Consider the following 14,575-nt stretch of genomic DNA (forward strand, 5'->3'; position numbering starts at 1 on the left):
GATTACGCATAGAAGGGATGTACAGAGTAGGTGAAAGGTGATCTTGGAGAAGAAAGCACTAGCAAACATGGGCTCTGGGAGTTGTCTTGTGGAGGGATGGTGCTTGAGTGGAATCTTAGGAGAGCCCTCCAGGCAGAGGCCAGGGGCCAATGCAAAGACAGAGAGGGACACATGAGATGGAGTACCACGTGTGAGAAAATATGCTGGGATGGTGGTACTGTAAAATGCATAGAGGGGAAGTAGGTGTTAAAGGCCTAGAAAGACAGGGAAAGGCCTGGTTCCAAAGAAACAGAAGATTTAGATTGGCTCTTGGAGGTAATGATAAACAACTGGAATTTGTTGTCTGGTGGTGGGGGATGTGGAGAGGGGAGAAGGTGGATGAAACGGACAGACATGATCTAGCAAAATCATATGAACAGCTGTACATAGGAGGGTGGGAAGATACTTGGAAGTACAATTCAGAGAATATGGCAATAGTCCAGGAGAGAAATGATAAGGGCCTATATCATGGTGGTGGCTATATGATGACAAAAAAGAATATGAGAGACTTCTTTAGAGAAAGATATTATAAGATTTGACAACTGATTAAATACGTGGGGTGAGTGAGAGAAGGGAGTTAAGGTTGATATATGAGTAACTGGATGTATGACGGTGCCCTTGACAGCAATAGGGAAATTTAGAAAGGAGTAGTAGTAGGGGGTTGAGGGAAAAGATAGCGAACTTTGGGGACAAGTTGAATTTGAAGTGCTTATAGGACATTCATAGAAGTAAGGCTAAGTCCAGCACTCTTTTTAGTTCAGGTTCCACAATGAGATGAAATGAAGCATTTGCAAGTCATCGAATAGCAAACAAAAGGTTTACTTTGCCCAACCATAGAAAAGATGTGCAACAAGGACACAGCGGCATGAATTTCTCTGGATATTACCCCTTCTGTCTCCATATGCAAACTTACCTGATCAGCAAAACAGGGTATATGGTCTTATGTGGTCTTCAGAAATCCACCAAGTTGGAGGGGTCCTAACTCCACATAAATGGAGCTACTGGGATAAGATGATAATGATGGTTATGATGACAGGAGTAATGGAAATAATCTTATTATTAGGATAGCTTCATCATCCTATAAGATGTCATCAACCTTGATGCTCTACTTCATCACTACCCTCAACCTCTCTGGTTGGAAGATAGGGTTATATACTCCAAACCTCCATTTAACAAGAGAATTCAGTCCCTACCCTGGTTCACCTCTCTCACTTTCCCTTTCTTCCTTCTTTCTTCCTCTTGGAACATTTGTGCAGCTGTGTTTTGAACTAGCAGATCCAACCTCTGGGAGAACCTTTTAGTGATAAAGAGTAGGTTCAGTGGAGAGGGAAAACAAGATATCATTCTCTTCTCCTTGCACATAACTTGATACCAACAAAAGTAAATTCTAATGGGGGAAATTATACCTAACCAAACTGGACAGTGTGGCAGTCAGATCAGAGTAAAGTTCTGGGAGGTGATCAGTGATGAGCATGGCATCCATTCCACTAGCACCTGCCATGGGGACAGAGACCTGAAGTTGGGTGATGTAATGTTAATGAGATTAAAGATCTTCCCCATCCATTAATGGGCCTGCCCATTAAGGGGAGTTTGATTAGGGAAGATTTGTAGGAAGGCCCATACCTTTTGTTAATGAGGCACTGGTTCTCAAGGGATGTGATACCCTCTGGTTCTGAAAAGTGTGCAAATACTCTGAGATGAGGTTTTACTTTGGGGTTTACTCATTGGAAGTGTTTGTTTGGCCAGATGAGACTCTGGGCAGCCACTAAGAAGTCTTCAGCTTTGAAAACCTAGATGTTGCTTTTTTCTCTGGTCACTATGTATGTATGGTCACAGATCTGTCTGTTGATGTGTGATGTATGTATTACTTATGGTCAGGCAGCTGAAAGCCCTGTCTGTTGATCTTTATTTCACTGTATTTTCTCTGAAGTACAGAATGCTGACTTTTTCTCCTGAACTAAGTGAATGATATATGTGCTTGATTAAAGTGATTGTTGACCCCTCAAAAGTTTCTTTCCTTTTAGAAAAGCAGATCTAAGAACCTGTGATAGCAGTGGATGAGTCAGGGTGCTTGTTTTTACAATCAGATCTCTTTCTAATACAATGGGGCCACTGGTAGCAAATATTTTCCCTTGGCTGATCTTGAGCTTTGAGACCATGGACTCTGCTCTGGACCTTTTGTTCAGATATTCAAGTCACACAGCTTTGTCTTTGGTCAGTCTAGAGTTGGCAATAATTGGACCAAAGGCCACTATCTGGAGGGAGCAGAGCAGTTGGATTCAGCCTTGGATGTGGTGTGCAAAGAGGCAAAGAACTATGATTGCCTGCAAGACTTCCAGCTGGACCACTCACTTAGTAGAAACACAGGCTCAGGGATGGGTGCCCTGCTCATTAGCAATATTCAAAAGGAGTTCCCTGACCATATTATGAATGCCTTTAGTGTGGTTCCATCACCGGAGCCCTCAGACACTGTGATTAAACCCTACAATGTCACGTTCTTTGTCCATTAATTAGTAGAAAACAGAGATGAAATCTACTGCATTGGAAATGAAGAATTCAAAGAGAGAACAGAAGCAATGGGGGACAGGATAGGATGGAGGGAAATATAGTTAGTCTTATACAACACGACTATTATGGAAGTCATTTGCAAAACTACACAGATATGGCCTATATTGAATCGTTTGCCTTCCAAAGGGAAGGGGTGGGGAGGGAGGGAGGAAGAGAAGTTGGAACTCAAAGTTTTAGGAACAACTGTCGAGTACTGTTCTTGCTGCTAGGAAACAAGAAATACAGGTAAAGGGGTATAGAAAGTTATTTGGCCCTACAGGACAAAAGAGAAGATGGAGACAAGGGCAGAGAGAGATGATAGAAGAGAGGGAAGATTGGTGATAGGGGCAATTAGAATGCTCGGTGTTTTGGGGTGGGAGGAGGGGAGAGGGGACAAAAGGGGAGAAAATTTGGAACCCAAAATTTTGTGAAAATGAATGTTAAAAGTTAAATAAAAAATAAATTAAAAAAAGGAAAAAAAAGAAAATGAAGAACTCTATGATATCTGCTTCTAATCCCTCAAGTTGACTATGCCAACCTATGGTGACCTCAGCCATCTAGTTTCTGCTACTATGAGTGGTGTCAACTTTGCTTTCTTGGTCAACTTAATGCTGACCTCATAAAATGACTATAAACAGTCTTTTCCCCTTGACTCCACTTCTTCATACCTGGCTTTGTCCCCTTTACTAGATGATGGAGCTTGTAATATCATGCCCTAACCTCACCTGAGCTCCCCCAGAAGGTCTTTGATGTCAAGAACATGATGGTAGCATTGTGACCTTCATCATAGGTGATACCTCATGGTTACTGCTGTTTTTCTACGGCAGATGTCCATGAAGGACATGGATGAACAAACGCTCAATGTGCAAAACAAAAATGGTAGCTACTACATTGAGCAGATTCCCAACAATGTCAAGCCCATTGTCTGTCATATCTCACCCGATGGGCTCAAGATAGCTGTCACCTTCACTGGCACCAGCACTGTCATCCAGGAACTCTTCAAACACATCTCAGAACAATTCACTGCCTTCTTCTGCTGGAAAGTCTTCCTTTGCTGGTACACAGGGGAGGGAATGGATGAGTTGGATTCACCGAGGCTGAGAGCAACATGAATGATCTCATTTCTGAGTACCAGCAGTACCAGGATGCCACTGCTAAAAAGGAGGAGCATTTCAGTGAGGAGGCAGAGGAGGAGGCTCCCTCAGTCTTCCCAACTCTTCCAATATTCTTTCCCCATCCCCTTTTCTCTCTGTAATTTGCATTTTCTGCTTCTGTCCTCTTTTTCTTCTCTGTGGGTACTGAGCTCTCTGCCCTCTCTTCTTCCTTTACAACCTGTTGCTTCAGTAATATACCCTGTGATTCCACACTCTCAAATTTCTCTCCAAGAAGCAGGATGTCTCCAACCCATAGGTTCAGTTTAGGGACCTTTGTGCCCTAGGTACCCTAATCTAAAATGGTGACCAAGAAGAAAAGTCCAGAACTCTTTGGCTTTCCTTGTTGGAGGAGGGGACTAAGATGTCATATTCCTAGTTGAGAAACTTCACTTAGTGGATCTCTGGGGAGAAGGGAGAAAATGGGGTATTCCATTCCATAAAAATCTATTAGGGGAACCAAGTTTTCTTTTCTAACTACCAAATACTCCCCAACTTGTTCTATTCCTGCCTCCAGGTGCTCCTTTCCCTTCTCTCTACTCCCCTGCTCTGGGGGAAGTGTTGACAGTATTAACTCCCCTTGGTTTCAGTTCCTCTCCTGAGTATTCATTTTTCTTTGGAGGGGTCTGTACCTCATCTACTGGATGGGCTTCCACCTCTGCTCTTTGCCTCACCTCATCTTGGGACCCACCCACCCTTCCCCAGTCTGAGAAATGAGGAGAGAGAATTGCTTCAGCTTCCAAATTTCCAAAGAAATTCCTCATTTGTGAAGGAATTCAATTCTCCCCCACTACCGCCAAAATCAATTCCCTCCAAGAGAAGGGAGCAGGGATAACAGGACGACCCTTCTCCTACCATCACCAGATCTTTCCTTCATTTTCGCTCATCCTTTCCACTTTTACAATTTCTCTCTTTGGCTCTCCCCTCTCACTTCTTCGGTTTTTGTTTTGTATTGAGCTTTCTGCTTCCCCCCCTCCATATTGAATAGACAACGTCTCAGAATCTGAGAATAAACAATAAATAGTGAGGGGAGCAGAGGGGGAGCTCAGCCCAGACATCTCATTTCTCACACTACTTTGGGACTTCTCTGACTGTCTTCTTCACCAAGTCCCTAGGCTGGTCACCTACTTCTCCTTCCCCTCTTCTAGAGGCCCAGCCACCATTTTATGTGATTTCATGACTTTTATTGGACAATCCTTCCGACATAGACAGTAAGTATTAAGGGGAAAAAGAAAGAGAAGGAAACAAAACAAAGCAAAACATCATCATCATCAACAACAATTCCTACAGCTTCCTCACCAAGAGTCGCCAAAAATAAAAAGAACCAAAAAAAATGTGTGGCACAAAAGCCAGAAATCTTTGCTTTTTCTCTCTGTTTTGGCAGGTCTGAGTCTCAGATCTTAGATCTGACCATATGGTGAGTTGTCCCCAGTGGCTCCTCATACATCATGGTGCCGAAGAGCCAATGAGCCAGAGATGCACAAAGAACATCAGGGACATAACGGAGGCAATGATACCTTTGGAACAGTCTCCGATTCTTCTCTTGATGGAAGGTGGGGATGATGAGCCAGGAGGACCGGACCCATAGCACAGATGACAACATTTCCCACATGGTCACCAATTCATCGTATGTAGTAAAGTGACTAAAAGATCACAGGCCTCTTGAATGCAATCTGTCCTGGGCTCCAAGGTGACAAGGAGGTTCTCTCAACAGCACTCCTCACTTTGTATTTCCTGGCTCACCCAATATCTCCCCCTCCCTGAAAGCCACATCAGGGGAATTAGAGGAAATCTTTACTGTTTTAGAAGTCTATGTGGAGGGTTTGCCCCCTTTCACAGGGACTAAATCAGCACTTTTCCCTCACCCCTGTACAAAGACTCAGAATACCACCAAATCAGCTAGGGGATTTCTTTCCTTTTAAGTAAATACATATCCACCATAGTTATATAGTGACAGTTTCATCTCCCCCATGCTATTAAAAGTAAGGTATCCCACAACAATAATACCTCCTTAGTCCCCCCCCCCCCCGCAAAAAAAACCCTTTCTGGGAAAGAGACGTCCGAATTATTCCCAAAGGAAAGCCTACTAATTGAGGGGAAGCTGAACAACTTCTCCAGGATGTATGTAGCCTTCTGATGAAGCAAGGATCTTATGGCCAGGGTACTGGGGAAGAAATAGGCAGGGGTTAGAGAGGGTCATCCAGAATTATGTTCCCCAACAGTCCGTTCTCATCAAGTAAATCTTCCTGGAGACTGGATGCCAGAAACTAGTGGACCAGAGAGCCCTTCTCCTTCCCAGGATATCGGTGATCTATTGTCACAGTTATACTTTCTGGGAGGTTGTATACTTGATCCAGGAAGTCAAGTGCATGATAATACAGCTGTTGATTAGAAGGACCAAACTTTTTATCCTGAAATGGGAGACTGACATTTTGACAGAGAGTTTGGGGTACTTTGCAGTTAGGTGGGTGCTCCAAATTAACACAAGTTCAGTTGGGCAGGAATGATAATCATACTAGCTAGCATTTATATAATACTAATTGCCAGGCAGTGTAAGTGATTTACAAAAATTGTCTGATTTAATCCTCACAACAACCCTACAAGATTAGGTGTTATTATCATCCCCTTTTTATAGTTGAGGAAGCTAATGTAAACAGAGGTTAAGTGACTTGCTCAGGGTCACATAGCAAGTAAGTGTCTGAGACTAGATTTGAACTCATGTCTTTTGAAATAGCAAGGACGTCAGCATACACAGGAGGGCCTGCTGTACAGGTTCTTAGATCTGCGTTTCTAAAAGAAAAACAACTTTTGAGGGGTCAACGATCACTTTAATCAAACACGTATACCAACAGAGAAAATACAAGCAGAGATAATAAGACTAACATACAAGACTTCCAACTGCCTGACCATAAGCACCAAATACATACATCATGGATCAACGGACAGATCCAACTGTCTGACCATTACATACATACGTAGTTACCAGAGAGAAGCACCAACAACTGGGTTTTCAAAGCTGGGGGGCTCCTTAGTGGCTACCCAGAGTCTCTTGTGGCCCAACAAGCACTCCCAATGGGTAAACCTCAAAGTAAAACCTCACCTCAGAGAATTTATACACTTTTCAGAACCAGAGGGCAGGACCCTCTGACCCAGTGCCTCAGTAGAAATTAACAAAAGGTCTTGAGGCCTTTTAATGGACTGGGAAGATCTTCAACTCTTCCGTCCACTTTTGATTAACCTTATATTTACATGACATCTTCCTGACTCCAGTTTTAGCATTCTATGTACTGGGCCACCTGGCTTCCCCCTAGCTGGTGTGTATTTAGAGGAATTATATAGTTCTATGCCCAGCACAATTTGGTATCACCAATCAAATATCCGTATTGGCACTGTACCCGCACTGTAACTTCTGCTGTTTTTATAACAGTTCCAATCTGATTGTTTATCATATGATGGCTTTGATGAGGGCTAATAAGCCCCCACAAACAACTATATTCAGCGGGAGGCATTAGCAAAATTTCTCCATTTGATTGTCTGATTCTGTGCTCTCTAGGCCCCAGACCACTTGGTCAGACCTGTGGCTACTGCCTAGGAATTAGTGTAGAGGATATTTTCTACCTCATCCTTTAAGACTTATTCACATGCCATCCATGTAGCCTGGAAGCTAGAAGGAATAACTAAGGCCTCCATTCTTTAAGGTATTCCTAGTTACTAATTTAGTGGCCATCAAAGTCTGATTTCATGTGCCTCTCTCATAGCATGTAGACACATTGACAGTCAAACAAAATGATATTCCTCAGGAGTCAGCTCCTTGTAGGTGGGGCCCATTGGGACAGCAGAGGAGGCAGGATTTCAGGTTTGGACTATGGGCTTCAGGTTCTGATGTAGTTACCCACCATCTATTTTTGGAAGGGCACTGACATGAGAGGGCCCCACAAAAAGATGATTTTGAATGTGCCATTTCCATTTCATGATAGAAGCCTCTTGTTCTCCACTCACCCTGTAAGAGGGATCACATTGTACCACCTAATCCTTAAGAGGCAACTCTGGAAAAAGGATAATTGTATGACCCATGCATCATCTGTTCAGTGGAAACTAGGACCCAGTAAACAGGAAAGCAAGTTCTCCTGTGAGTGATAGCTTTGTGGGTTACTTGTGTAAGTATGCATGTGCATGTGTATATGCACACATGCATGTGTGATTGAGCATCAGTCTTTAATCCTGACATACTACATATTGACAAATCATATGTTTTGGTCTCATTTCTGTAGCAGCAACCTTGCAATTAAATCTACCGGCCTGAGCACCAGCCTCATTTCCAGAGAAGAATTGTTTCCCTCCAAAATAAAGACACCTAAAATTTCATGTTAATTCCAATACGGCTCCATACAGAGAGCAGTAGCAATAATTAATTGGGATTTTTTTAAGTGCACACCAAGTTTATACAAAAATTATTTACAGAAGTCCTATGGCACTCTTGCATCAGAAGTAAAGACCTTTTTATCCAAAGGGTCGTGCTAAATTCAAAAGGATTGGATCCTTTTGAGGGAGTTTGGAGTCCATATTTTTAGACTGGGTTAGGGGTTGAGGGATTCACAGCATTTTTGTTAAGCTCTCATATCCCAGAAGAGGGAAAAAGATACCCAGTGCCTGTGAATGGCTACCACCAGAGTAGTAGAAAGAATTTTAGAATATCCTATTGGTTGGAGCCTCAGAAGCCTAACTTTCTTATTCTAGTGCCCTCTTGGTGCCTGTTACAGGCTCAACTCCACCTGGTCTTTATGGACAGAGACTTCTGGAAATTTGCTCCTTACATTGTCACTGGGTCCAAGGGGAGAAGTTGTTAGACAGCCCAGCCAGGTATCACTTGAAATTCTCAGGAGAGCTGTGGGAGGCTTTGGCATGAGAGGTTTGAGGGGAGAAAAGAAGATTTGGAACAGCTGTAGTAATGAGTGGGACAGGAAATCAATCAGCAAGGAGAAGTAGGATGGCCATGCTGCACTGAGGACCTCGTGGCGTAATTGTTGTTCAGTTGTGTCCCACTCTTTGTGACCCCATGGGGGGGTGTTTCTTATCAGATACTGGAATAGTTTGCCATTTCCTTCTCCAACTCATTTTACAAATGAGGAAAGTGAGGCAAACAGGGTCGTGACTTGTCCAGAGTCGCACAGCTAACATGTATCTGAGGTTGGATTTGGACTCAGGTCTTCCTGACTCCAGGTGTGGCACTCTATCCACTGAGCCACCTAGCTGCCCCCATGTTGATGTTAGATGGCATAAATTTGTAGTGGACTAAACCCAGTTTCCTGATTATTTTCAGTTCTGTTACAATAGAAGCAATTGGATGGAGACAGCAATATATGTATGGGGTTTGGGAAGGGGCAGTTAGTGTAGCAAAAGGGAACAGGCATTCAAAAGTAGAGGACAGAGGAGCGTTAAGCTATTTCAAGGGGTCGGTATTGGGAAAGGATGAGAACATAGTCACAGTAGAGGTGATGGCCTGGAATAGTACTGAGGCTTGGACACATCAAGTCACAATGAAGACAGAGTAGATTTAGCAGGAAAGAGGGAACTGGGAAGGCCCTTAGAGATGATCCATTTCAATACCTCATTTTACCTAAGCACCAAAATAAAATGAGGCTTTCCGCATGTGTGGTCTAACAAGGTAGGCTTGTCTGTGAGACTGCAAAGTTATATAGTTTGTTTTCTTTTTATGTATAATAAATTCAGTATATCACTTTGAAAGCTTTCCTGCTTGTTTTTGATCTCTTCTGGCCTCATTTAGAAGGCTTATAAGATATATATTATCCTTAGCCTGCTTCTTCCTCTCACCTCTTGGACAATTTCCCAATTCCCTATTGAAAAAAGAAAAACAAAACCCTTTTAACAAATATTCATATTAAAGCAAAATGCATTCCACATTGGTTATATCCAAAAATATGTATGTTTAATTCTTCATCTTGAATCTATCAAGAGATGATAAGAGATGGGTACCATGCGTCATTATTTTTATTCCAGATTTGTAGTTGCTCATTACACTAATCAGAATTCTTCATTATTTCCGAGTTGTTTCTCTTTACATTGGTTTGGCTCACTTTACTCTCATTAGTTCATACAAGTCATCTCAGACATATCTGAGATGGGATGGTTATTCCTTTCATTTTTTCTGACAGAACAATAATATTTCAGTATACTTAGGTACCATAAATTGTTTAGCTATTCCCCAGTTTATGGGTTCTTCCTCAGTTTCCAGTTCTTTACCACTACAAAAAGCTGACACAAATATTTTTGTAGATATGAGCCATTTTTCTCTTTCTTTGATTGCATTGGGGTATAACCCTACTAGTGGTAAGTCAAAGGATATAGACAGGTTCAGGGCTTTTAGAGCACGATTCCAGATTATGTCCCAATATGGCTAGAGTCTGGGGTGGGGAACCTGCAGCTTTGAAGCCACATGTGCCCTCCTCAAGTGAGGCCCTTTGACTGAATCCAAACTTCATGGAACAACTTTTATTAAAGGAATTTGTTCTGTGAAGTTTGGATTCAATCAAAGGTTCATCCTCTCACTTCACATTCTGCCAATTGTATACCAATATCTCTGTTCTCTCATTGCCCCTCCAACATGTGTCAATTTCCTTATATTTTTGTCATCTTTGACAGTCTGATGAGTAAGAAGTAGAACCTCAGAGTTATTTTAATATGCATTTTTCTAATTATTACTTATTTGGATCTTTTTTTTCCATTTGACTGTTGATAGCTTGTATTTCTTCTTTTGAAAAACTGCCTCTTCATATCCTTTGATATGTATCTATTGGGGAATGACTCTAGTTCTTATATGTGAGACTAAGCTTCTTATAAATCTTGGAAATGAGATTCTTATTGGAGAAACTTTCTGCAAGGACTTTTCCCAATTATCTGAAACCCCTTATTTTACTTAGGAGGAAACTTAGAACCAGAGACAATAAGTTACCTGCCTCAGGTCCCCTGGTTCCAAATCCAGGGCATTTTGTATTGTATCCCTGAGAAGTCAGCTATCTAATTCATATATAAACAAGACTGTCCTCTACAAAATTCAGAGAAGGAGACTCATAACTAGTTTGGAGCAATTAAGATTTTGTTCCAGGATGCCAAAATTTAGAAGATGCTAATATTGAAGTTCTTTTGCTGCCAGAAACAAAGGAACAAAAAACTGTGAACTTAGCACACAGTCAGCAAGAATAATTATTTTAAAAGGAAATAGTAAGAGACTGCTTTCTTTTACCACTCCTCTTACCTGTTGGTAGTACCACTGGTGAATTCCCAGCCCCTTGTTTGTCCATCTTTCCACCATGATGGCCTGGCAGAAATAGCTTCTTAGTATCTGGGCTCCACCAACGCACTCTATTCCCCAAAATAAATGGAAGGCATGTTTCAGGCTGCTAGACCCAGGTTTGAAAATTGCTAATTATAACTCTTCTGTAAAAGGAAATTCAGTGTGCCCTGGAAAACATCCAGTAATGGAGCATTCACTTCCTTATCAGTTAGTGCATTCTACTTTAGAATAGCTCTAATAGCTAGGAAGTTTTGTTTATGTTGAGCTCAAAAAAATCTTTGTGAAACTTATACCCATTGCTGTTGGGCTCAGGGATTATATTTCTAATGATCAGAATATATCTTTAATTCCTAGTGTAGATTAATAGAAAAATAAGGTTCACCTGGCACCAGCTTGCTTAACCACCAATTTTGCTGTTGTATGCTAAAATCTACTCACCACCATAAAGAAAGGAACAAAGCAAAATGAACTCAAATCAGTACTTTTTGCTCTAACATTTTGTAATTTTTATATTTTAAATCAATTCAATTTTAAGTCAACTAATATTTATTAAGCACCAACTACACACTAGGTACTTCACAAAATTTGACAAGCAACTATTAGGCACCAACTATGTCCAAGCCCCCCTGCCAGAGACATTAAGGAAAGAGAGAGAAGAAATAGATCCTGTCCTTATGGAGACTGTCATTTTAATTCTGTACAGCAAGGGTTACCTGAAACTTCCCACCCCATGCGTGCCCCTTGATGTCTCAGACTCCCACCGTCCTACATATAGCCTCCCAAAGAATCTTCCCAAACTGGTTTATTAGAAGGCTTTCCCTTTTTTTTTCCTTCTGGGCCTCTACTCTGGCATGCCCTCAGGCTGCCTGCTGACTTCTAGAGAACTCCCTCCCTTCCAGACTGATAATCAGAATAATTCCTTTCACATATCTAATACTTTATAGTTTAGAAAGCAATTTCACAACCAGTGGTTCCCTTTGATCCTCATCCTCCCTCATGTAGGCGGGACAGGTTCTATTTTATTGTTATTTTACAGATCATCTAGTGTGAAATTTGGGAATTGCCTATGACTATTGCTTCTTTCCCTTAGTAGGGAAAGGCCAGTTGTTAGATTGGAATGCAAATGTCATGTCAAGCAACCAAGGGATTTCCCAGTTGCATATGAGTTGATTCTGGGATCAAAACTGCTTGGACTACATAGGAGTTACAAGAATCAAAGGGATGACTGCATATGAAATCACTTCCTAAATTGTAAAGGGATAGCTGAACTCGGGAATGAGCTGGGTTTGGAACACACAGGCAGGGAAATTTCAAGTCAGCATTTTTGGAGGTAGAAGAATTTATGTTCTTGTAGGACCAGGAAGGTATTAGGTTGTGGTGTGAAACTGAGAAAATGACAGGCCAAGTCAAGCCTGGGGAGCTGTTGCTAAGCAGAGTAACTTAGACTGTCTGAAACTGGATAGTGCTTCTTCTAATAGTTTTTCTCTGGTACATGTGATTTCTGAATACATGTACACACATATATGCACATATACATATATGTATGTATACATACATGTGTGTATCTATGTATGTATGTATGTTTTTTCCTTGTGAAGAAACCCTAGAAAATTCACTTTTGTCATTTGGAGTATGTGGCAGCAAGGAGTTGAAGGGAAAGAAAGAGCAGATGCCAAGATAGGATCCAGTTTTAGAGGCACTGGTAGAAGGTTCATAAAGTTAGAACTGCAAGAGATTTTAGAGGCTAACCCCCTCATTTTACAGATGAGGACACTGAGGATGAGGAAGGTTAAATGACTTGCCCTAGCTTATACACCTAGTGTCTAGGGCAGGATTTGAACTTAGATCTTCCTATGAGCCCCATGCTCTATCTATTGTGTCATCTGGCACCTACCAGGTGGAATGCATTATATCTTTGCACTCAGGGAGTCGGTTGAGAGACCATGGCCTTGAGTTCAGGCTTAGTAATTAGGGAAAGCTTAGAATGTCATAGATTGTAGACTTGAAACTAGAAGGGGCCTTCAGGGTCATCTTATCCAACCCCCTCAATTTATGGACGAGGAACTGAGATCTGAAGGTTTCACAGGTAGTAAACCGCAGAATCAAGATATAAACCCTAGACCCCTGACTACAAATAGAGTAGTCTTTCCACCATACTATGAAGTAGTGAAAGCTGAAAGACCAGGGCCAAAGGATTAGGCCTCTTAGATCTAAGAGGAAGCTCGAATTTCTAAGACATTCACTCATTTCAGCAAGGCCTAAGGCCTGACTCTTTTAGAAAGGGAATATGATTTGTCCTAAGGTAAGTGCTAAAATTGGAATTAGAACCCAGGTCTCCTAATTCCCATCTCAGAGCTTTTTCTTTTACATCTTATTTCACTCTTCTGCCTTCCCTGGTTTCCTTTAAGATTCAGCTCAAACTCTACTGTTTGCAAGAGACCTTTCCCAGCCTCTCCTTCTCCTTTTCTCACCACCAATGCTAGTGACTTTCTTCTAAGATTATTTTTCACTTCTACTGTATATACCTTTTATGCCACCTCCCCCCCTTTTTTGTATTTGAACTTGAGAGCAGAGACCATATATCTGCTTTCCTTTGTATATCTAGTGCTCAGCACAGTGCCTGGTACATAAATACTTGTGGCTTGATTGCCATCTCCTTACTAAAGGAGGAACTGTGGATGGTCTTTAGAAAATAGTGAGGATACCACCCATAGGTGATCACCCTACCCCAGTCAGGGAAGAGCAAAGAACAGGGCAGGGGTAACCTGGTTCCAATTCAAAAACCATCAGACAAGCCATCTCCCTATACCACTCCCATTAATCTTCCAGTCAACCCAACTCCTCTCTTCTCAGGGTTTACCTTGAATTCTCCCTGTGAGAGAAGGCCTTGATAAATCTGTAGTTTTTTATTCTGGAATAGGACAGGAGCTGTTACCTACTTGTTCCTCTGTTGATTTAAAGGAATCCGTTGACCTCATGGGTCTTCTTTAGGTAAATAGTTTAAGGGAAAATCTTAAAAGGAGACAGAGAGAGAAAGGGTTACAAGACAGAATGAGGTAGAATAGGTATGAAGAGAAATATTAGTGAATGCCCTATCTGTAATCAAAGACCTGAAGAGTTCATCTGTTTAGTTTACTTTTCTTTAACCTTTGTGTGATTGTGTGTGTGTGTGTGTGTGTGTGTGTGTGTGTAGTAAAAGTTATTTTTGTCCTGAAATGACTCCAAGTGGAAACATAGCTTAAGTACAAAAGGAGGAAGTGACAAAGAGGTGAATTTAGCGTTGTAGTAAAGAAAAACTTTCTGCCAATTAGAGCTATCCAGATGTGGGATGGTTTGCTTTGGCAGTGGCAGAACCCCACGTTGTTTATCAAGTGCTTCATACATGTGCTGGGCTAAGCACAGGGGAGACAAAGAAAGTGGAAAACACAGTCAGTCCCTCCTCTCAGTGTGGGGTGGGGAGAAGGGGGCAATGACACACAAACCACTGTGTCCATACAGATTTCATGGAAGGATTATTCACTTCCAT

At 41.7% G+C, this 14,575-nt stretch overlaps 1 pseudogene; it reads left to right on the forward strand.

The window, feature by feature from the left end:
• The first annotated feature begins 1,429 nt into the window (after nt 1-1,429).
• Nucleotides 1,430-3,841, forward strand: LOC140532128 (tubulin beta chain pseudogene; annotated as a pseudogene).
• The last annotated feature ends 10,734 nt before the right edge of the window (nt 3,842-14,575 follow it).

Source organism: Notamacropus eugenii, chromosome 3 (genome assembly GCF_028372415.1).
Source record: "Notamacropus eugenii isolate mMacEug1 chromosome 3, mMacEug1.pri_v2, whole genome shotgun sequence".
Classification (NCBI taxonomy): domain Eukaryota; kingdom Metazoa; phylum Chordata; class Mammalia; order Diprotodontia; family Macropodidae; genus Notamacropus; species Notamacropus eugenii.